The sequence below is a fragment of the Zalophus californianus genome, chromosome 16 (assembly GCF_009762305.2).
Source record: "Zalophus californianus isolate mZalCal1 chromosome 16, mZalCal1.pri.v2, whole genome shotgun sequence".
In the NCBI taxonomy this organism is placed as follows: domain Eukaryota; kingdom Metazoa; phylum Chordata; class Mammalia; order Carnivora; family Otariidae; genus Zalophus; species Zalophus californianus.
In genome coordinates, this window is record NC_045610.1 from 54,423,005 (window position 1) to 54,447,856 (window position 24,852).

Below are 24,852 nucleotides of genomic sequence, written 5' to 3' on the forward strand. Positions count from 1 at the left end.
CCCCCACCCCAACTCCACCTGTGTTGCACGTTTCCAGTTAACCCATTCAAGGCCCCGTATTTAAGTCTGGACACACACACACACACACACACACACACACACACACACACACACACACACACAAACGACTCAATGAAAAGTCGTTGGTGGCCACTTGGCCACTTCTCAGAATCCTCCTAAGTGATGTTGTATCATTGCATGGACACCACATGCCCATACTGGGCAAATTTCCAGAGCAGATCAGCAGTCACCTCGGGCTGGCCGGGGAGCGGGGGGCAGCTGCTAACAGGCACCAGGAAATCTGGGCCAGTCGGGGGTGGGGGGTGGTTGCTAGAAATGTTTCAGAACAGCCTTGTGGGACAAAAACTACATTGCAGTGATGGTCACACAAGTCTACACATTTACTGAAATTCACGGACTTGTACATTACCGTAGATGGATTTTATAGGATGTAAGTCATTTCTCAATAAAACTGGTTTTAAAAAGCGTTGGTGTCCACGTAGGAGGCTGTGGGGAAAAAAATGAAACATCACGTTCAGAGCCACCACTGGAGGCCAGCGAACCTTCCCAGGAATGTCGCCGGTGGTGGCGGGCAGGTCGCCCACAGAGATGGGTTTCTGCACAGACCGTGGGTTTCCAGGTCAGACAAGCCGAGCCCCTCAGCAGCTGTCTGATCTCGGGTCTGCCTTGCTGTTTCCTCATCTGTAAAATGAGGCTAGTATTCACCTGCACGTGCAATGCCCCCAGAAGGCAGCATGTCATACACACTCAAAGGCCACTTTGGTGCTTTTTCTTTTATATATATTACATATAATGGACTTATATATATGGACTGAATATACATAGGATAGTAACATTCATAATGTCAACCAATGTGCACTTAAACCATATTAGGTTTTTGGTGGTGCCAGAAATCTGTACGGTGATCCTGCCATTAGAATTAGAGGAGTCCTCATCACCCAAACTTCCCCTACCCGTATAGGCACATTTAACAAGGACTTAAAGAGATCTCTGCAGTGTGCCTGGCCCTGTGTTTGATACTCTGGGGGACACAAAGGTAATAGAAAAAGTGCTTTGTATTTTCAAGTTTACAACCTTGTAGATACTCTAAAAAAGCAGCTCAAGGTAGCTGAGAAGAAAATGTCAACCAGGGTCTAAAAAGTCAGTGCTAAAACATCCGAATTTTGAGCCATGGCCTGGAAGGGACGGGTCCCCAAGGAGTGCCTCTCAGAGGAGCTGGGGGCTGAGCTGGCTTTGAACGGAGGCAGGAGGGTCAGAGAAGTACGTGTCCTGAGACCCGGTTTGAAATCCCCCACTCGGCCCCTCACCAGCTGTGAGGCTGCTCGACAGGACACTGAACATCTCAAGCCACATCAGTAAAACCAGCCGCAAACTGGAATCCCTTCCAATGTTTGTGTCAGGAGGAAGCACGTGGAAGGAATGTGGCAAAGCCTGACACACGGTAGGCGCTCCGCTATCGTCGGGCGCCTGTGCTTTTAAGGAGAGGTAGCCATGCAAGGGCAAAGAGGGGGAGGGAGGATGAGGGGAGGAGGGCGGGGAGGGGGGAGAGCGAGGAGGGGGAGGGAGGGCGAGGGGGAGGAGGGAGGGCGAGGAGGGGGAGGGAGGGCGAGGAGGGGGAGGGAGGGCGAGGAGGGGGAGGGAGGGCGAGGGGGGGAGGGAGGGCGAGGAGGGGGAGGGAGGGCGAGGGGGAGGGCGAGGGGGAGGGCGAGGGGGAGGGGGAGGGCGAGGGGGAGGGGGAGGGCGAGGGGGAGGGGGAGGGGGAGGGGGGAGGGGGAGGGCGAGGGGGAGGGGGAGGGGGAGGGGGAGGGGGAGGGGGAGGGCGAGGGGGAGGGGGAGGAGAGAGGACAGGAAGAAGAGGGAGGGTGCGCAGGGGGCAGGAGGACCAGCAGAAGGGGCAGGAGGAGATCCCCAAGTCAGCGAAGACAAGGACCCACAGGAGAGGCCTGAAGGACCAGCCCTGCGCAATACCATGTCCTCAATCTCCCCTGCCTCCATCAGGAAACCTCCTGGACCCCACAGCTCAAGACCACAAACCCAGCCCCTGGGTAGCAACTGCTCCCCTTCCTCCCACCTTAGCTCCAGGTCTCCCCGCAAACAATGAAGGAGGCCCCGCTAAGCGGAGGAGACCCCAAACCACAGGGAAGCCGAGCTGATTTCCTTCAAGAACAGCGGGTCCCATTCAGCCCCGTCCCAGCCATGGTGGCAGCTTCGTGAGGCTGATGTGTCATCATCGATGATGAAGATGGAGGCTGGGCCCCCGGGAGCCAAGGAAATGGCCTGCGGGGACCAAGCCAGGAGAGCAGCAGGGCAGAGCGAACCCCGTCCTCCCACCACCGCCCTCGTGAGCCAGGGACAGACACACCGGCTTCTGCGTGTACCTCAAACACAAAACATACCGACATAATGATCCCAACACTCCTGCAAGACCACTTGCCAACAGGTAGTGAGAACCACCCCACATGTCTCTGCAGGGGAGCACCGGCTTTTAGGGTCGACAGAGCTTGGTGGGCAAGTGGGTGACATTGAGCCAAGTCATTCGACCTTGGTGAGCTCCATCACTGCAAAAGGAGGACACACAAAGGCCTTGCAAGGCTGTGGGGAGGGCTGACATGACCACGGAACCCCTGGCTCAGTCCTTCGGTTCACTGGCGACACAGCCTGGTGCCTGGAGCACCACCTCTGAGCCCGGGAGCTTGCCTGGCGGGGACTAGCCTGCACCACCGGCTAGCTGGGCGATCTCTGACCTTCCTCCTCGGTGAAATACGGATAAGGATGATGCCTTCCCCATAGGGCCATCGTGAGGAATACGTGAGCGTGCATGGATGTGTACACACGTCTGAGCAAGCTTCCACGTACGCCTATGTGGGCATGGGTGTGCGCGTGCCTCACAGCGATGGATGCCGGGAACACAGAATGAGCAACTGCTATTACCAACTAAGAGTATTAGCACTTGCTGTTAACTCTCAAGCACAGAACTTCAACAGTGCAGAACTCCTCTCTCAGAACGGGGTTAAACCAGCCCGGTGCGATTCTGCGTCCCCACGCCCCCTCCCCACCCCTGCCGAGTGTGTCAGAGCTGAGTGTCTACAGCCACCAGCAGGCTTCTCCATCACAGCTCCCACTGGCAGGTGGCTGGCAGTCCCAGCTCACCCAGCTCAAAGCGGGGCTCCTTGTGAGCCGTGAGGGCTGCTGTCCTGGGAACAAGACCCCCCTCACCAGAGAGCGGGGGGCTCCGTTCTCACTCCCCCCGGGACTGCATCTCCTGCTGGGGTCCTCAAGCACACAGCGCCTGAACAAAGGCAAATGTACCCTGACACCAAAAACTGCAGGGGTCGTACCAGAGAGGGCACTGCTTCTGCCAAAGAGAGACAGGACGTGGGGAGCCAGCAGAGGCCCCTACAAGCCCCTCTAGTTAAAAACCAAGAAATCATTAGTTAGAAACCAAAGTGAGTCACTGGGTTTGGGGAGACCCATCCACAGGGGGCAGCAGGGTGTGTGCAATCGGGGAAGTGCACCGGGGCGGTCATGGAGGGTCCAAGGTGGAAAGCAGTCCAGCAAGGTCTCATGCCTCCTCCTGCAGCCCCCAACACCCGAGGTCTCCGTTACGACCTGTGGCCAGGTGAACGGTGTCCTACGAACGCCCTTCTCCCCACGTCCCATAGGGCCTGCCTCCAGGCTGGGAGGGCTTCTCTGCTCAGAGTCAGACCATCCAATCGGGCTGAGTGGGAAGTAAAACTGTAGCCCACCGGGAACCTCCAAAAGAAGACAGACCCCTCTATCCATCCTCCTCCCCAAAAACCCCAGGAAGACTCTCACATGGGATCTTCTCTCGGGCCCCCCTCAAGGAGCAGAACAGATGAGGAATGGATCCCGCAAACCCAGCCCGGAATGCAAGGCATCGGGGCCAGCCACCCCACAAACTGCCAAGGAGCTTGCTGTCCTTCGAAGGGCCCACGTTCCTGACACAGAAACTGCGATCCACCCTGCACGGGAGTCCTCCCCACATGCCTTCCCCCTGCCTCCCCGTCCCTTGCTTGCCCTGACCTCTGTAAACAAAGGTGCTTTTCTCCCTGCTTCTCAGGGTCACCACATTTTCGTCAGACCTGTGCTTGTTTTCTTTCTGCTTGGGCCCATCTTGGCTTGCCTCCCCAGGCACCACCGTCCCCCAGAGACAAACCCCGTATTGTTTTCAGGGACCTAATAAATGACAACACTCTCCCACCCCCTGCCACTTACCCCACCAGCCCGCCCAGCTCCCCCTTCCCCGCGGAAGTGTCCCTTGTGCTAAGTGTCACCCTCCCTCCAGCGCAAGAACAGGAGGCTTATGTCCAGGGGAGAGAAACCTGCCCAGCCAAAGGGGTGAGTGTGAGTGTGTGAAGGTGCGGTCCAGAGAGAGGCCGCGTCGGTGGGTGACTCCAAAACCCATCCCCCTTCCTCCCGCTCAGGCCTGAAACCGGAGGGAACAAACACACGGGGGTGGCGATTAACAACGCCGAGGATAAAACAGGAGGATGCTCGGTCCACCTGCCAAAACATGCCGCTCATCAAGAGGGCTCCCCTCGCCCACTGCCGAAGTCAACGAGAGGAGGGATTAGGCCAAGCACAGACCCCACGTGCGCTGTGGGGGGGCCTCCAAACCAATCCCCGGAGCCTCCAGCTTCCCTTGGGTGTGAAAGAAGCCACAAGGCGATGGAGAGCAGCTGCCCTACCTCCTCAACCACCTGCTCTGAGCCCGGACCTCACGCACAGTCCTGCCTGTTTGCCAGCCCCCCGGCAGGGCCAAGACAAGAGAGGCCAGCCACCCTCCAGGAGACCAGCACCTTGACTTGTGACCCCAAGCTGACGCTCCTGGCCCTCCCTGTCCTCGGCCAGGCCGTATGCGCCAATGGGTTCTCACATTCTCACTGTGGCCATGGCAAGGGTCCCACCCTCCTCTGCACAGGGGTGGAGAGGTGGGATGCCAGCCTACCAGGAGGGACCCGAGGCACAGGGAAGTGTGCACGAAGAACCGGGAGCCAAGAGAGTCCAGGCACATGCCCAGACACACAGATCCACGTGTACGCCCATCACAAAACGTGACCGCGATCTTTCTAGAACCGGATGGAACTCTGGAGCACATCTCAGTATTTTGCCTACGAAATAAGCGAAGGCACAGAGAGGCAGGGTGAGCTCTCTGAGCTCTCTCTCCCGGGAAGTAGCAAGCTGATATGGAGACCCTGGATCCAAGACAACTTTCAGCCTCCTTTAGACGACCAGTCTATAGATCGAGGCACCCAAACCTCTACACAACCAGGGCACACCCATGAAAGCCACTGCGCTGCCCAGAGTGACCCTGATCCACACCCACCTGCCCCTGGCCCCCTCTGGTGCAGGTTGCCACTGTGGTATAAATGTCCCTAGGGAATATTCTGGAGCCCACGGTTGGTGAGGACTCCAGGCCAGTAATATTCATTTTTTCAGTCCAGTCCCGGGAGACTAGTCCAAGAACACACCACGGATACAGAGACCCACCCTCCGATTGTCCGAGACGGGGCTGTTGTTCTTCCCTCTCCCGGACCCCTACTCATGCCCAGCACCTGCTTCTGAGACCCAACCTCCTCCTCCTGCAGGAAGTGTATCTGCAGAGCCCAGGGCTCCCGCTGTCTGTCTGTCTGACTGTAGGAGGTCAAGTTCTCACCAAGGTCGCTCCTCCACCACTTTCCCAGGGGTTGGGGGCAACTGTCATCCTCCTGGTTCACCCTGCAGGCAGGCCCAAGGCAGAGCCCGCCGGCCGCGGGCGAGGCAGGCTCCACCAGACAAGGGGAAGGCCCAGGAGCCTCCTGCCCTGGGATGCAAGGCCCTGACTGCCCTGGCAGTTGTGATGTGTCAGCAGGGACCCTGACCTCGGCCAGGCCACCTGGCTGCCACTTCACCCCCACCGCGCCCCCTCCGGGCACCCACTCCTGGGAAGGGCTGTGCAGAGATGGGACACAGGCGACTCAGGCATTTCAGGAGCGCCCCCCCCCCCCAACTCCCACATACAGGTCAACCCACCACCCTGACGAAAGAAAATGGGAAGAAACAGACAGACTGGGGGCGGGCAGGGGGGCTGGGAGTTAGGTCAGGGTTCCCCTCCCACAGACATTCATGGAGAAGGTTCTCTCTTTTTTTTTTAATTTTTTTATTGTTATGTTAATCACCATACATTACATCATTAGTTCTTGATGTAGTGTTCCATGATTCATTGTTTGTGCATAACACCCAGTGCTCCACGCAGAATGCGCCCTCCTTAATACCCATCACCAGGCTAACCCATCCCCCCACCCCCTCCCCTCTAGAACCCTCAGTTTGTTTTTCAGAGTCCATCGCCTCTCATGGTTCGTCTCCCCCTCCGACTTACTCCCCTTCATTCTTCCCCTCCTGCTCTCTTCTTCTTTCTCTTTTTTCTTAACATATCTTGCATTATTGGTTTCAGAGGTACAGATCTGTGATTCAACAGTCTTGCACAATTCACAGCGCTCACCATAGCACATACCCTCCCCAATGTCTATCACCCAGCCACCCCATCCCTCCCACCCCCCACCACTCAGCAACCCTCAGTTTGTTTCCTGAGATTAAGAATTCCTCATATCAGTGAGATCATATGATACATGTCTTTCTCTGATTGACTTATTTCACTCAGCATGACACCCTCCAGTTCCATCCACGTCATTGCAAATGGCAAGATCTCATTCCTTTTGACGGCTGCATAATATTCCATTGTGTGTATATACCACCTCTTCTTTATCCATTCATCTGTCGTTGGACATCTTGGCTCTTTCCACAGTTTGGCTATTGTGGACATTGCTGCTATAAACACTGGGGTGCACGTACCCCTTCGGATCCCTACATTTGTATCTTTGGGGTAAATACCCAGGAGTGCAATTGCTGGATCGTATGGTAGCTCTAATTTCAACTGTTTGAGGAACCTCCATACTGTTTTCCAGAGGGGTTGCACCAGCTTCCATTCCCACCAACAGTGTAGGAGGGTTCCCCTTTCTCCGCATCCCCGCCAGCATCTGTCGTTTCCTGACTTGTTAATTTTAGCCATTCTGACGGGTGTGAGGTGGTATCTCATTGACGTTTTGATTTGGATTTCCCTGATGCCGAGAGATGTTGAGCACTTTTTCATGTGTCTGTTGGCCATTTGGATGTCTTCTTTGGAAAAATGTCTGTTCATGTCTTCTGCCCATTTCTTGATTGGATTATTTGTTCTTTGGGTGTTGAGTTTGATAAGTTCTTTATAGGTTTTGGATACTAGCCCTTTATCTGATATGTCATTTGCAAATATTTTCTCCCATTCTGTCGGTTGTCTTTTGGTTTTGTGGACTGTTTCTTTGGCTGTGCAAAAGCTTTTTATCTTGATGAAATCCCAATAGTTCATTTTTGCCCTGGCTTCCCTTGCTTTTGGCGATGTTTCTAGGAAGAAGTTGCTGCGGCTGAGGTCGAGGAGGTTGCTGCCTGTGTTCTCCTTTAGGATTTTGATGGACTCCTGTCTCACGTTTAGGTCTTTCAACCATTTGGAGTCTATTTTTGTGTGCGGTGTAAGGAAATGGTCCAGTTTCATTCTTCTGCATGAGAAGGTTCTCTCTAGACCACAGCTCCAGCAAGGTTCCTTAACTCAGCTTGTTCATTGCAGCAGTCAGGCATCTCCCTCCCAGCCCCAGCCAGGCAGCCTGTCTGCAGGCTCCCCACCAGAGCAGGCACACATGGGAGCCGAATGCCCCAAGGGCACAGGGCAGAGCTTTCCAGCAGTAAAGAACAGGTTTCCAACCAGTGTTGGGTGAAGGGAGCAAGGAGCAGCAGGAGGGAGTGAAAAAACCCAAACCAAAGCCAGGCCAGAAGGCGAGGGGCTGGCAGCACTGTCCTTCGGCTGTGCCCCTGACCCCCTCAGCTCCTCCCCACCCGCCCTTTAGCTGTGCTGGGCCCTCCTGCTGGGCAGTAGGCAGAGGCTCCAGGCTCGACACAGCAGGGCTGCAACCCCAAGCTCACCACTGCTTGGTGACGGGAGGCCAGGCACTGTCCTTCTCTGGTCTGCCATCCCAGATCTGCAGAGCACTCAGTAGGGGTTCAACTAACAAGACTCCCATTCAAATAACCAATCACAGAAATTTCTGGTTTACGTGACTGAGTGCAAACCTCTTGCCACATTTAACGAAGGCTACGCCAGAGTTATGGCAAGGGCCACATGGCGGGGCCAGGGGGGTGGGCCCCGCAGACCCCCAGGTGGGGTGGACGCACACAACCACGCCCAGATGCACACACACGCATGTGCACGCACAGCTGGGGCCTGGCCCACCAAGTGCATGAGTGTTGCCCTATCCAAACAGGTCAAAGAAAGAAAGGAGCGATTCCTCCTGGCAAACCAAGACAGACTCGCCCAAGAGCTTCTCGGGGACCTGGAGGAGAGAGCCAAGGTGGTTCTGGCTGAGTTAGAGCCCCCTGCCCCCTGCTGAGATTCCCCCTAAAGATAAACTGATAAGATAATGGCCCACAGGGCTCTCCCCTACCAGCCCCACCACAGACCCCTCCTCTGTTTGCTCAGACCCCTGCTCTCTGGCACAAAGTCTCTATTGGTCTCCCCGCAGGGGTGAAAATAAAGGGGGTTTTGTCCTTCTCCCCGCGGGTCTGAGCGAGTTTATGTGACGCTGCAGCCGGCTTTGTAAGCTGAGTATCCCAGGATAAACGCTCCCTTAAGAGTTGCTTGGCTTGGGACAGAGGGACCCTCTCCAGAGGAGAATGGGGAGCTTGTTCGGATGGTCTTTTAATATGGGGGGCGGGGTGTCACGGAGGACAGGCCTCCAACAGACTCTCACAGAAGGGTCTCTGTCCCCGGGCTACAATGGAGGGAATTCTTAAAGACACAGATGCAGAAAGGGGGAATGATTTTTTTTTTTTTTTTTCCCTAGGAGGAGGGGAGGGAGGTTAGGGCGGGAGGAAAAGGGGGCGTGGTGAGGACTTCTCCCTCCCAGAACAATTCAGGTTATAACCAGGCATCTCTGCCTGGAGGGCACCAGAAATGCCCCAGAGAGACCACCCTACAGAGCAGAATTCTGGTGGCTTCTGCTGGCATGGCTGTGTTCCCTGGAGCTGGGTCTGCCTCCCAAAGCCAGGTCGGGAACCGCCAGCAAACAGAAAAGAATCTCATTTTGACCTATGCGAAGGGCCTTCACTCCATTGTAGTAAAGGACTGATCCTTTGGATAGAAGGTGTTTTGAGTCCAAAGTTTCCCTGTGGAAGGGGTGGGGGGAGGCAGGACATCCCCGGGGCCTTCCATAAATAAAATTCTTTCCAGCCCCACCGGGCAAGGAGCATAATTTACTCCTCTAGTTGCTTATTTTGGTACAAGGTCACCCTAACTTATTTCCGAAGACATCCCAAACAATCACAAATGATGTTTTATAAAGGTCGCCCCACGAGACGGCTGCGTGTTTTGATTTCGTTTCTGTTTAATGAAGTACTTCTCCAGGAAGCTGAGAGGTTCAGCAGAAAGAGCGGGCAGTGATGTGTCCACCAAGAACAATCAGGAGTTTCTTCTTGCCTACCTTGCTCGGGGCCATCTGCCGAAAACAGTAAGGGAAACAAGGAGACACCCTCCAAGCCGAAATGAATCAAGGAACCACCAAGTACGCTCTAAGGTGCACAGGGAGGAAGCTGAGGCCCCAAGATGCGGCAGAACCTGCCCAAAGCCACAAGGCAAATTAGAAGACTTGAAAATGGGCAAAACCAGGGCTCTCGGCTGAGCCCCCAATTCTAGGCACAAGGGACAGAAGTGTGCAATGCCCAGGACCACTTGAAGCAAAGACCAGTAACACCTTCCAAAAAGGCAAGATGCGTGGCCATTTTCCCAATGCAATGTGTCTGGATGATGGAGCCAGAGTCCACGGACCCCGCACCCACAGCCACACACAGCAACAAGATGGCAGGGGGGCGTGGGCTTTGACCTCTCACCTCCCCGAGTAGATACTGTTTATACTGGAGTCGGCATCAGGCCAGGTGCCATGATGCATACTTCTGATTGCACCGAAGAAGAAAAATCCACATATGTGAACCAATCCTGGCAGTATCTATTGGACTGTTAGCAATACAGACATTCGGGGAAGGGAGGGATTGGACAGGAGCAAAAATAGAGAGTGATCATCCATCGGTGAGTTTAAGGACAACCTGAGCAATCGCTGGACAGTAATCCTGGATTCTAGGTCCCCTCCACCTGTGAGTGTCACTGACTAAGCACCAGGAGAGCAGGGGAAGGAGACAGGAAGCACACAGCTCCTCAGCAAAAGTTGTGGCTAACAGGTCACAGGGAAGAGTGGGTTGAGACAAGCCCACTGCAGACCCCCCAGGAAGGAGGACCATCCAGGGCCCCTCACTGCCTCCTCCCCAACACCCCACTGCCGTCCGTCCACTCAGGCCAACAGGGCTCCTGGGGCTGGTGGGTCACCACAGTCGTGGGTCGCTGCAGTCAGGCCAATGGAAGCCCCGTCCTGGGCTTCCCAAATTCTACCCATGGCAGCCCAAGTTCTTCGCTTCCAAGAAGAAAACCCAAAGGGAACTAGACCTCTCAACTAGAAAGTGGAAATTTTCATCCCCAGTTAAAAATCCAGCAGCGGCAGAGCAGAGAGAGACAACTCCGGCCCAAGCAGACAGAGCCATGGAGCGTGTCCATTTCTGTAACATTGACATGGGTTTTAAGCCAAGGAGGGGCAAGAAAAGAAGGGGGAAGAATCCAAGATTCAGTCCATCTGATCTGCGAACTAGACACAACCTGACCGCTGCCCCACCCCCACCCCAAGGCCACGCCGGCTCCATTCTCCACCCTCCCAATCATGTCAATTAAAAGGTTCTTTGAGCAAAGGACAGAGCACATGGTGGCTAATGAGAGTGCAGCCCAGATGGGGCAAGGATTTCTCCCCTGCCCTTAACCCGTGTGGAGGTGATGCTGGTACAGCCCAGGACAACTCTGTCCAATTTCCAAGTAGAACTTCAGAAGCGCAGGCCTAGCTACAGGTGTGGCCTGAAAGCTCAGCTCAGCTTTGAGCTCGAGGAGTAAAGTGCACACAACACTGTCCCGGTAACAGAGAGTTACAGCCCCTTCAACACAGTATTTCCATCGAACGCCTTGATCATGGATCCGTCTACTTCCCTGTCCCGCTCAAACAGGCGCACCCAACCTTACAAGGTTCCTCTAGCGAGGATGCTAGACCTCCCCAGAATCATCACTCTAAATGCTAATGATGGCAGGAGATGGAAAATGTGACAGGACTCTGTCTGGTTATGCCAAGGCTTGAGCATCCCTCACAGGATGTCAACAACAAGGGGACGTCGATGCGTGCCCGGGACATGAGCATCTCCTACGTGCACAGAGTCAGGACAATACTACAGGGAAATGCAGTAGTTTCAAAATGAAATAGACCTGCATCCGGAGCCTGACTCCATGCTTGCCAGTGCGCAAGGACTTCTCACGCTCCCAACCGGATTTTGTATCTGCAGAGAGGAAGGGGAGGATCGCAAGGCAGAAGAGGTAGAACTCGGGGAAGGGCCTGGAACCCGGGGAGCAGTGAGTGATAGGTCCTCATCAGGGAAACTCTAGTAGATGAATCTTTCAATGAATTTGGTGTAAATTTTTTTAACGCTGATTTCACTGAGAAGGGAGAAGGAAACGCTGTTTTAAACTCGCCCATGGGTTACTCGGGAGCAAGAGGTGAAGGATGAATCAGAGCTATGGAGACGTTATCAAGTCTATGTGTGACTTTGAGCACTCTCCAAAAGAGGCGGGGGGTGGGGGGCAAGCTTGCAGCCAGAAGCTAGGGGGATGCGGTCATGCACCAACCTGGGGGCAGATCAAGGTCTGGCTCTGCCGCTGACCAGCAGGGTGACTTTGACAAGGGACTCAAGCCCTGGGAGCCTCAGCTTCCTCCTCTAGTAAGTGGGGAAATATTAAAGGCAATAGCTAGCACATGTCCTAGGACTTCCATCACTTTAATACATGACCATCACCCCTCTCCTCCACTGCACCCTCCTCTTCCGAAAGAGGCTATTGACACTCCAGCTTCAGAGCAGAAATCATCTATCACCATAATAATGAGCCTTTTTCCTCAGGACGGCAAATGAGAATGGCCAGGAGCACCTGCCAGGGCAGCACGGCTGCCTTCAAGAGCTCGCACGACCCAGATGCATGAGTCACTGCTCCCCAAACAAAGCCCACCTGTGTAACGTGCAAAGCAAGCAAGGAGGGCCCCCAGCTGGAGCTCAGCAGCCCAGAGAGCAGAGCCGTCTCTCTAACACGGAGCCCCCAGAAGCCAGGGCACAGGCTGGCACCCGTGTGTGTGAACGCCATCTAAGTAAGTCCACATGGGCGGCTGGTCCAGGACAAGCCCTCTGTCTGATCTACCTGGGTGCTCGGTCTCCTCCCCGGGCTGCCAAACACAGGAGCTCAGTGAGAAGTCTGCACAAACCCATTAGCCCCATCTCCCATTGCTGCGCTTTTCACACCAGGAATAGAACCAAATCTGCCTCTGCAAGGTAGACCAGGAGCAACATCATTAGCCTGGAGGGGCTCACAATCAGGGGAGGTGTTTTCCTTCTATTTTGAGGAAGTCTCAGGTGAGAGCTGCCATTCCAAGCATCAAGTGGCTATTCCGGGGACAACTATGTCATGCAGGCAAATCAGAACCCAGCCATGGGCGACGCCCCGCAAGGCAGGACTTGGAGATCCAAGAGCCAAAGCCCCAGCTCCCTGATGCAGCAAGATTATGTCCCATGGGGGAAAAAAAAAATGGACTCTCAGGTTCAGAGACTCAGAGGAGGAAAGAACTGGTAAGGTTCATCCATTTGCCACCTGTCACTGAGCATTACCATGCCCCCAACCTCCTAGGTCCTAGCTATACAACGGGAAGCACAATGACTTCCCTGCCCACCATTCATTCTGGCGGATTATCCAGTGGTCCAGCTCATTCATAGCAAACATCTGATGTTTCCCTGCATCCCACCCTGCTCCTAAGGCCCCAATTTCCATTGGCACATCCCAGTGGCTCTGGGGAGGGAAGCTACCTCCACCCACAGGTGAGCTGTGATGTGAGCGCAGGCCGGCCAATCACTGCCCCCCACCTCCTGGCCCCACAGATGAATCCGGGGGTGAGCTTCCGTGGGGTCAGCCCTCTGGAAAGCTGAGAAAAAGAGCATTCTCTTGCTCTGGGTCTGTGGAGGCAGGGGTCTGCAAATACTTCTGCCCTTTCTGTTTCCACCAGGAAATTAAAACACAAGAATGAAAAGCACTGGAGAAAAACAGAGAGCCGAATCACCCCAAATCACCCAAAAGCACAACACCTAGACTTTCCAGTCAAATGAACAACCCAAAACTTGGTGATTTAAGCCAGTTAGAACTGGTTTCTCTGTAACTTGCAACCGAAAGCACCCAACCTAAAAATAGACTCTTCATTTAGGGATGAGGACTGGAGCCCAGAGGGAGCTGGTGACTTGCACCATGTCACACAGAGGTTGGTGACTGGGCCAGGATGGGACCCCAGTGTCGGGCATATGCCAAGACCGGAGTCTGAACCATGGCTCCATCCTTCAAAGCTCTGGAGCCTTAAGGATATTCCTTAAAGTCTCTAAACCTCTGACGTCAGAGATAATGATGATCACCTACACCCAGGTCTATGAGGATGAAGAGAGAGACGCCGGAACCACCTGCCCCCCCCCCCCCCCCCCCCCGCCTGCAAAAGGGTTGGCTTCTCTCCCCGTCCCAATATAACCAGTGCCGCACTGTTTGGCGCACTGTATTTGTTGACCCCTCCCCCAGGGAGGCAGAAGGAATGGGGCAAGGTCCCAGTTAGGGGACAGGTGCTATCAAATGGCCATTCTGACTGCGAACCAGGAGTGCCGCCCCACAGGCATGTTCCTCAAGTTGGCGCCCTGCAGACAGATGCCAGGAGGACAAGGGCAGAGCGAACGAATCTGGAAAAGAGGAAAGGCGTCCGTTCCAAGACCACATGTGGGGGAGAACAGGATTAAAAACAGGTCAGCCGGAAGTGACCAGGAAAACAATTCCAGGAAAGGCAGAGAAGCCCTGTGGTCAGGGTGGAATTCGAAACCAGGACCGTCTCAGCTCTCTGGTTAACCACAGTCCTGGTTTCTACTTAAGAAATTTAATTAAAAACCCAAACATCTAAATTTCCCAACTGGCTTGCCAGTGGCCACGGATTCCCTTAGATTCAGAGAAGCCTCCCCCAGGGTGACCCTGGGGCCACCAGACAAGTCTTGTGCGAAGTCAGAGGAGGAAGGTTCATAGGCAGGGGCCGGGGTGGGGAGAGGTCACAGGCAGGCACCTTTCTCCCTTCCCCTCCCAGAGAGAAGAAAGCCTCCCGGGGCTCGGGACCATCCTGTTCTGTCACCCCATGCACAGGAATAACATCTTTGTTTCTTGCTGCTTCATTTTAAAAATAAAAAGAAACATCAGAATGACAAAAATCGAAATGAACTAGAACCACGTTCATGGCGGCTCCTGGGACTGAAGGTCCCTTTCCTTCTGCCCCTTGGGGGAAGCTGCAGAGGCCGGGAGAGGCAAAGCTGAAGCCCAGCCACAATCGGTCCCCAGGCCAAGAAGACCACTTACTGCAGACACCTAACCGCCCTCCCGCCCCCCCCCCGAGGCTGGATGCGCACTGGGAATGTCCGATGACCAACCAGGAAAGTGTGAGTTTTGGGGGCTCAAACGAGGCTTCGGGAAGAAAACCCGAGAAGGGAGCTGGGCAACTTGACCCAGCCGCTAACCAGGGCTCTCCACGGGAGCCGTGACAGAAATCTGATGTGGCGTGACTGTGCTCAAAAGGACATTTCTTTTTGTTTGTTTTATAGTATTTTATTTATTTATTTGACAGAGAGAGAGAGAAAGCGAGAGAGGGAACACAAGCAGGGGGAGCGGGAGAGGGAGAAGCGGGCTTCCCGCTCACTGTTCACAGTGTGTGCTAGGTTGGGAGGCGGGCCGGTCCTTCCCAGTCAGTTTCTACCTGCAATATTTATCACTCACCTGTGCCTTGATATCCTCTTCTGGAAAATGGGGATGACACCTGGCTGTGTCGCCAGGTCGAGGGTGGTACCAGATGGGATATGGACACAAAATCACTTGAAAAACTCCAGTGCAAAGAAGCAGGACCTAAAGGACTCGCTAGATCCACACCAAACCGTTTAATGTACAAAGCAGACCCGGAGCTGAGTGTTGCCCGCTTAAACTCCCCTGCTCCTCATTTCCCCGAGGGCACTTAGCTCTCAGGGAAGAGTCTTCCTCAAAGAGAAAAGAAGATCCACAGACATCCTGAGTGTAAATCCGGGCAGGAAACACTCTAACCACCCTGGTCTATCTGCCTTTAAAATTAAAGTGCCACTTCACACTCAATGGGATGGCTATGATCAAAAACAAAAAGAAATGTGTTGGCAGGGACGTGGGGAAGCTGGTGGGAATGTAGAATTCTGCAGCTGCTGTGGAAAAGCAGGCCAGTGGCTCCTCAAAAAAAAAAAAAAAAAAAAAATCACACATGAGATCACTCTATGGTCCAGCAATCCCACTTCTGGGCATGTACACGGAAGAACTGAAAGCGGGGACAGGGACAGATAGCGGCACACCCAAGTTCACGCAGCGTTAGTCACAGTGGCCAAGAGGTAGAAGCCACCCAAATGTCCATCAACAGGCAGATGAATAAACAAAATGTGGTCTCCACGCACCGCGCAAAGTGATTCTGCCTTCAAATGGAAAGAAATTCCGACACCTGTTACAAGAACGGTCAACCCGGAGGACGCAATGCTCGGTGACATAAGGCAGACACGGAAGGACAAATACTCTGTGACTGCGCTTCTGATGGAGGCAGAAAGCAGAATGGTGGCCGCCAGCGGTGGAGGGAGGGGGACCGGGAGTTAGTGTTGAAAGGGCGCAGAGTCTCAGCTGGGGTGGCTGACGAAGGTCTGGGGATGGAGCGTGGCCAGGCGGAAAGGCAGTGTGAATGCCATTAACTGCGCACATGATAAATGGTTACCCTGGGGGCGCCTGGGTGGCTCAGTCGGTTAAGCAATGAACCTGCCTTCGGCTCAGGTCATGATCCCAGGGTCCTGTGATCCAGCCCCGCATCGGGCTCCCCGCTCCACAGGAAGCCTGCTTCTCCCTCTCCCACTCCCCCTGCTTGTGTTCCCTCTGTCAAATAAATAAATAAAATCTTGGGCGCCTGGGTGGCTCAGTCGTTAGGCGTCTGCCTTCGGCTCGGGTCATGATCCCAGGGTCCTGGGATCGAGCCCCGCATCGGGCTCCCTCCTCAGTGGGGAGCCTGCTTCTCCCTCTCCCACTCCCCTGCTTGTGTTCCCTCTCTCGCTGTGTCTCTCCCTGTAAAATAAATAAATAAAATCTTTAAAAAAAAATTTAAAAAAATAAATAAAATCTTTAAAAAAGAAAAAAAGAAAGAAAAATGGTTACTCTGGTAAAATGTGCCGCTATAATAAAAGGTGAAAATTTTTTAAATTAGCCAAGTGAAGAAAGTACAACTGCCAAGACGTCTAATTGTCACGTAGAGCTCCTGAGGCCTGCCCTCACCCACACGCTGAAGGATCGGTCCCCAAAGGCCAGCCTCTCAGAGACCTCCCCTTCCACACCTAAAGCACAGCAGAACCTTCCCCTGCAGAGGCAGCGAAACCAAGCCAGCTTCCCGCCAACCCCACGGCCGCCGGAGAAGGACGCAAGGGGCGGAAGCAGTATCTGAGGAAGCATCCAGCAGGCGCTCAATACCTGTAGAAGTTGCGAGAGAGGGAGTGTGCTGGCAAAGGACGGGCCACGTGTCTACAGTGAGGGCAAGGGCTCACCGGGCAGGCGGTGAGTGGCAAGGCACACAAGCAGAGATGGTCCCACCCGAGCTTCTCTGGCCCAAGGAAAGCACAGACAACTCTAAAGTGAGACAAGGTCACTTTCGAGGAAAGGAAAGGGGTCCGAAAATCACCACAACCAGAGCCTTGTAAGGGGCATTTTCCAAACGACAATGGGGGCTCAGGGGGCTCACAGACCCGAGGGGAGAGACTGAAGGTCTGACTCATTTCTGGAGACCCAGAACTTGATCATCCGTCTCCATGCAGCCACTGCTGTCTTAACCAACTCCCAAAAAGCACCTGGTTTCAAGACTTCTATGTGAAAACCTGTACCAACAAACCAAATGCGGGAGGAGGCGATGATTCACATCACAAAAAGAATGCTTCGACAGAAACTAGCCTTTTCAGCATTCCTCCGCTCGCTCGCTCGGATGCTTCCTCCAGGCCTTTCGCACGTCATGTGATCGACCGAGATTGGTTTGGTTTTGTAAAGACTTTTTCCAGGCACAAACCTAGTCTGCAAAGCACGCGATTTTGTACGGGGCATCTTCAGCCAATGGCATGGATCAAAGCAAGCACATTCGTCCAGGACCATTCTCTTCCTCCTGTAAAGTGAGCTGGGTGCATCTCCCATGTGAAGAAGGGGGTGCTACCCGGCCGTGGAGGACCCCCAACCGGCTCCATGGTGACTGTGGACATTGCCTAGGACGACAATATCCAGAAACAGAAGTAGCAGTGGTCTGCGTGGGCACAACAGACAAAGGTACCAGGACAGGGCATCTTCTTCCAGCTCCCGGGGAACTCACCTGAGGAGGGGAGAGCCTGCAGACTGCAGATCTCATCCATTCCCAAAGCCCAGACTGCTGATCCTTTATCATTTACCCAAACACAGCCATTTCTATCCTCACCAAACACAAAGGATACCTGATTGCTAGCCTTTGATTTCAAAACATGTACCAACAAACCAAGTAAGTGCACATGGGGGGGGGGGGCAGCCAGACCAGATGGAGGTAAGCCTGGAAGGCTTCCTGGAGGAGAAAAAAGAAAGCAGCTTCAGTGGGGAAAAGGCTCAATTCGGGCTTTTGCGGGCCAAGAAATCAGTCCACTCCCTGATTCTTAAGGTGTCCATCTGTACTGGAATGGCCTGGAGAGCCTATTAAAAATGCAGGCCTCTGGGCACCCCCTGCTCCCATACATAAGGTGGGGGAAGGGCATGATGGCTGCTGAGAGGACCCATTTTTAACGAGCTCCCCAGGCAATCTGCTCTTGTGCGAACCACAACTTGAGGGACTGGTGGGGCGGCTCAGAGTGAAGAGTCTGAGCCGGGCCCACGTTGAGCCGGGGAGAGCAGAGGCTCCTGCGAAGGGAGGGCCCACGAGGAGTCACTGAGGAGAGGGACTGGGCAGGTACAGACACAAGCAGCTGTTCCAGAGCCAGTCGCAACGTCCCCAACCCGGCTCCCACCAAGACTTCTTGTCAGGCTCCTCGCTGGAGCTGCCCAGTGGCAGAGAGACGTCGGGGCGGGTGCACGGAGAGGGCGGGAGGGAGAGAGGACACTCCAGCTCGCGGGACAGGACCGGAAGGCTGCGAGTGCCTCAAAGAGGAAAAGAAAAATCGACTCCAGGCGACCATGCCCTCACCACACCCCACCGAAACTCCATCTGGACAAGTGAAGTCTGTTGTGCTGAGATTCGGGTAACTCCAAACTCCCTGATCCCAAACAAACATCCCCTCCACTCTGCGGGTAGCCACCCCAAGCTGAGAGGGCCCTAATTCAAGTGTACGCTGTTGACAGGAAATTTAGGCTAATGTGGCCTCTGCCATAGGGGCAGAAGGGCCTCCGTCATGGGCTTCCTCCACGGTGAACTCGGGCGTTCTCTTATGCAAAGTCCCTGGGGCCAGCCTCCATCCTTAGCAGCCCGGCCGCTTCCCAAACCCCCTCAGGCTGGCTCTCCTCACCCCTCTCAGGAGAAAGAAGTCCCCTAAAGAGAAGGGGGATCACTTCCTGCCCCTGGTGGCTTGACAATACCCAAAACCCAGTCCGAGGGAAGAGCAGAACCCTTTGTTCCTTTAAATGTGCCAAGATAACCAGGAAACACGCTCTCTGCTGGGTCTGCACGCTTAGCCGCCCAGCACACCTGCTGCTCAGGCCGCCGTGAGTCACCCACACAGGCATCGCACGCTGGACTTGCCAGCAGTGGATTCGATGCTCGGCGGCTCGCTCTCACGCACACCGGATGTCATCCATCCACCTACCCCTTGGAAGACGTGTCAGGACAGATCAGGCTATAACCCCATTTTTACTAAACGACTCACTCCCAGTGGAGGTGTCAGGGGAAGGAAGGAGGGGGACACAGAGAAGCTCCCGCCGTTCCCCGTCCGGGCTCCTCTCCCCTCCGGGCCCTGATGGGTCTCAGCCGCGCTGCTGGCCCTAAATAAGGAGGGACGAAGGGCAAGTTAACCTGGGGAAGAAAGTGGTGGAGGAAGGCTCGATTTAAAATCTTCTACAGAATAAAGACGCTCTGCTGCGATGAATAAGACCTAGTGTTCTCCCATAGGGCACAGTGTCCATAGCTAACAATACTGCATTGTATACTTAAACATTTGCTAAGAGGGAAGATCTTCTGGTAAGCGTTCTTATCAACAAAATAATAATGACGATAAACAGGGAGGGAGGAAACTTTTGGAGGCAGTGCCTATTTATGGCCTGGGCTGTGGTAAAGGTCTCAAGGCATCCGCTCGTTACCAAGCTCATCAAGTTCTATACATTAAATCTGTCCAGCTTTGTGTACGTCAGCCACACCTCAATAAGGTGGTTTAAAAAAAAAAAAAAAAAAAGAGCATCTTCTGAATCCCTCTCAATTCCCACTTTTTTATAAGGCAGAATTTTCTGCAATGCAAGGTTGTTAATTGGATCCTGGACCAGAAAAAGGATATTAATGGGACAACAGGAGAAATGTGAATAAGGCCCGAAGATTAGTTCCAAGTATTCTGTTAATGTTAATCCCCTGGCTTTGACCACCACGCTGCGGCTAGTAAGATGGTAACATTTAAGAGAAGCTGGGTGAAGGGTATAGGGGAACTCCATGTATTATTTTTGTGACTTTCCTGTAAATCTAGATTTCTATCAAAATCAAAAGTGAATTCTCTTTCAAAAAAAAAAAAAAAAGACAGCATTTTTAATCCAGCTGCCTACTAAATCTCCCCTGAGGCCTTGCTAAAATAATTTACATCGTAGTCCTGGATGCAAACTTTAAGTGACTCTCATACCAATACTGGCTTCAGGAAAACCAAAATGAACACAACACTGAATTTACTCAGCATCTTCCCAGCGCCTACTGTATTCTGGCTCCTAGCCGTGGTAGTAAGCGATGGATACGTGGGGCTCTCTTCCTCTAGGCCCACCTCGGAAATATCCAGCCAGAGGGGCCTTCCTCTCACTCCAGACGTGACTCTGACTTAAAGCAAAGAGAGTGATTTCTGGGAATTTTCCGAAGGAAATAATCCAAAAAGTGGACAAATCTTTATGTACAAAAGATGCTCACCAATGCACTAGTTCTCAGGGTAAAAGTCCAGAAATACTTTAGTGTCCAACAAGAGGGCCATTGTCAGATTAGGATTTGATGCGGGCAGAGGAATATGATCATGATTTGGGGACTGTTCAAGTAAAATCGAAAGGAAAAAAGCAGTACACAAAGTTGTATACATTGCAGGGTTTCGGCAGTGAGGAAATGCATCAAATAGCCGGCACTACTCGGAACTGGGTATTTTTTCCTGCTTTTTCCACTTTTTTGTGCTTTTCTAAAGAAGAAAGAGAGCATGAATTACTTTTAAAATCAAGTGAGATGCAGAGGTGGAGCTGCAGGTCAATCATGGGACGGTTTAAGAGTCCGTCTGGGGGGGGGGGGCTGGCAGGTGAAAAGGGTGGGGAAGGGCCCACCTGAGCACTTCCAGGGACCTGGGTGTGGCCAGAGGCACAGGTTCCTGGGGGGAGGGTACAGTACCAACACACACCACCTTTTCTCCTCCTGTGGCGCCTGACCTTCCCCCCTTCCCCAAGCAGGTGCTCACTGGAGGCATGGCGCCCTGAGAACATCGCCAGGGAGACCCCTGACAGCGACGAGAAGTCGTCTCTGCAGGAGGGACTTCTGGGCAGGAAATGGATCATCACCATAGGGTTGTGGGGAGAGAAGGGAATCCCACATCTGGGGAAAGCATCTCCAGGAAGCCATCTTCGGGGAAGTGCGGACTTGAGGACAAGCGGCAAGGAGAGAGAAGGTAAAAGAGGACCCCGGTTTATCTGTACATCAAGACCTTACTCGCTCAGTCATTCATTCAACAAACATCTCATCGGCGCAGACTCAGCGACAAGCACGAACGCAAAAGGACAAGGAGAGGACGGAGCCACGGATACAGAAGCGGTTTGCTTTTAGTTCAGGACTCAAGACTAAGCCCCCTCCCCACGCTGGCCCTGAACCCCTTCCATTAACAGACTGTGCTGGGGGCGGGGGAGGGGGTACCGGGTAGAGGCGCGGGTGGGACGCAGTGGACCGAAATCCTTCCATCTCCACCCCTTCAGAAAGCCCTGCGCACACCACCCCGGCGTCCGCCTGACCGGTGGCCCTGCGGTACAGCCGCTCACCCTAGGCCCGGCGACAGGGACATCCAGAAACGCCCCAGCCCCCAGCCCCCACGGCGAGAGGCGCGGCGGCCCAGCCGCATTCTGGGTCGCCCTTGAGCAGAGGCCGGGAGCTCGCCGAGGCGGCACCGCTCCCGAAGTAACGGGCCCCGGAGGGCCACGAGGGCAAAGGTAAGGGCGAGCGGCCTTTCCCCCCGCGGAGGGTCTGCCCCGCGGGGCGGCGTGAGGGGCCGGACGGCGCTGACCCGGGACGCCCGGAGGAACGCTGACCACCGCGAGCCGGGCCAAACTGGCTCCGCCCGGAGGCAGAGGCATGGCCAACTGACCTCTGCGGAGATGTCAACACGAGAGCAAAAAATTCAATCCAAACCCGAGACCTTCAGAAAGGCGTCGCGGGGAAGGACGGGGGGGGGGGGGGGGGGGGGGGGGAGGGCGGGAGGGGAGATGAGTCAACTCACACCCCCCTCGAATCCCGCAGGGAAACTTACCTGCAGGTAAGCGACCCGACTGCTAAGTAGAATCGATCAATCCAAGGATGGAGACGCGCTCGTGGGTCTTCTGAGCCCGGCTGACACACACCAAGTAATCCATGTTAGGGGGTCCGGAGCCCTTCCCCACTTTCCATCCAAGGCCAAAGCGCCGGCAGCCCCGGGCTCTGCGCTCAGGCCCCGCGGAGATGACAGGACCTCGCCGCGGGGTTCTCAATTGGCAGCATCCCCCCTCCCCGGCCCGGGGGCGAGCGCACCCCGCCTCCTGGCGCTCCGAGGGCACCAAGCCGAACGCAGCTCCTCGTCTTTCCTCGCTGCGCATTGCCAGCGCGAGCCCTGAGAGCCCCGCCGGATCCTCTCCCCCAAGCCCGGGAAGGCGCCCAGGGCAGTTCCGCTCTCGGCCTCAGGTTCGCAGGTCCGCTGGGCCCGGGCGCCGTAGGGTGGGCGCCGCGGGGCAAGAGCGGCGGGCGCCCACTGTGTTAGCCGCTTCCTCCCGGGCGCAGCTGCCCGTCGCGCGCCCGCGCTGCCTCCGCGCTCTGCAGGCGGCCGGGCCATGCGGCCCTTATATACTAGCCGGACCGCAGAGGGGGCGGGGCGGTGTGGGCGGGGCGTGGGGAGGGGGCAGCCAGGGGGCCGCACTGCTTCCTGGGAGGTGTAGTTCCCTCCACCTAGTCACGGCAAATGCAGAACAGCTGTAGGAAAGGTTGGGGTCCGCCCGAAACAGCTGTGCTCCCCTGCGGGCCTCACCGTCAACTTCGTTAGGTCTAGGCTAGGTGCCGCCCAGAATGACAAACCTTGGTAGCCCTGGAGTCAGACGAAGCCAGCTAGGTCGCAGCCCCAGCCTGCCACGGAGGAGTTACCATGTATACCTCGGACTCTTCATCTGACACACAGGATATTACAGTTTGCTTCCACGGGGTTGTAGAGGGAGGTGAGCACACTCACTGCTGGCCCGCCTGCACAGGGGGGCCTAATCTCCCCGTCTCTAACATGAACTCTAATTTCCTTACCTTTGTTAAGTGCTAAGCAAATTTGGTTTCAAGGCTCCACCTCTGAAAACCAAATGCCATCCTGGGACCGCCCCCCCCCCCCCCCCCGCCAGATTAAAATTCTGTAGCTGCCACGCACTTAATCAGGCTTCAGTTTCTGCAGCTGCCTCCCCGTGCATCCAACACCTGAGCACCTGCACACACTGGCAGCACAAAGGCAGGAGTCCTCCCTCCAGAAGCTCACAGTCAAGTGAGAGGAGGCAGTGACATTGCAGTAACTGTGTGGACCAGGGCACCTAACTGTTCCTGGGGGCATCAGCCAAGGCGTCCAGAGGGCTGGTGTCTGAGAAGAGTCTGGAAGGAGTGGGTAGGAAGTAGCCAAACAAAGAGACACAAAACACAAAACAACAAAGGCAGGCAGACAGCTGGCTGTGTGGGAGAAACCATGAGGGTATAAAAGAAGGAAGGGGGGACTCACTGGGGAGGAGGGGAAGGGTCTTGTAGTAATTTCCTATGGCTGCTATACAAACTGGGTGGCTTAGAGCGACAGACGTTTATCATCTCAGAGTCCTGGAGGATATTTATACATATGTGTACACGGGTTCCTATCCACACACAGACCTCCCTGCTCCCTCTGCTAAGAGGATGTAGAAACAATGACACCCCAGCAGCAATGAGCATTAGATCCATGGTTTGTTTCTCATATCGCTGGGCAATAAAAGGAACCAGGACTCCCCAAAGAAATGGCTGATTTTAGGTTTGGAGCAGGAAATATACAAGATGAGACTGGAGCCATCCGGTAGTGCCAGAAAGTAAGAGGGGCACCTGGGTGGCTCAGTCATTTGGGCATCTGCCTTCGGCTCAGGTCATGATCCCAGGGTCTTGGGATCGAGTCTCACCTTGGGCTCCCAGCTCAGCGGGGAGTCTGCTTCTCTCTCTCTCTCCCTCTGCCACTCCCCCTGGTTGTGCTCTCTCACTCTCTCTCTCTCAAATAAATAAATAAAATCTTAAAAAAGTAAGAAAGTGTGAGCACACACAAACACACACACACACTCATATACACACATACCCCCCCCACAATGATGGGGGTACATCAAAGGGATACAGAAACCAACTGAAAGTGTTCCTAATATCCAAAGCTGGGAAACAATCTGAGTAACAACATTAAGTACGGTAGTACTGGATTATAACCCAAAGTAAAAAAATATAAATATTCATGAGTCCATACTGATATAGACAGTTGAATAAATAAATATATGAAGGAAAATAAATCTGTGCAGAATAATTCTAAAAAATTTATGTAGGTATTCTGCCCTCAGGGAAGTAGAGCACAACTTTCTACCCCTTAAGCGTAGGCTGTCCAAAAGTGACTTCCTTCCAGGAGTAAAGTATGGACGGGGAAGTGGTTGTAACCCCCTCACCATCTAATCAAGAGAAGAATTACAATGGAGGGACAGTCTACAAAATAGATGACCAGTACCCCTCAAAAAGGTCAAGGTCATCAAAAATGTCAAGGTCATCAAAAACAGGGAAAGTCTGAGACACTGTCACAGCCCAAAGACATCCTAGCCTAGAAAAAGGATACTAGATCAAAACTAAGGAAATCTGAATAAAGTATGGAGTTCAGTCAATAACAATGTATCAATATCGATTCATTAATTGTTACAAGTACACCAGACTAATTAAAGATGCTAATAAGGGGGACTGGGTTTGAGGTGTATGGAATTCTCTCTACTTTTTTGTTCTGGAAATCTATTCTAAAACTGAAACATTATTTTAAAAGTTAAAAATGTGTTTTACATCTTTTAAATACGTCACATACATAAAGGTGATAAAACAATTGTAATACCAACTC

General features: G+C 54.0%; 1 long non-coding RNA gene across 2 annotated transcripts in view; it reads right to left on the reverse strand.

Moving 5' to 3' along the window:
- LOC113939729 overlaps positions 1–22,534 on the reverse strand; it is a 150,860-nt gene extending 128,326 nt beyond the window's left edge. For both annotated transcript variants that reach the window (XR_003525328.2, XR_003525327.2), the window contains exon 1: positions 22,009–22,534. This is a non-coding gene — a long non-coding RNA (uncharacterized LOC113939729). The remainder of the gene's footprint in view (positions 1–22,008) is intronic.
- Between the last annotated feature and the right edge of the window lie 2,318 nt (positions 22,535–24,852).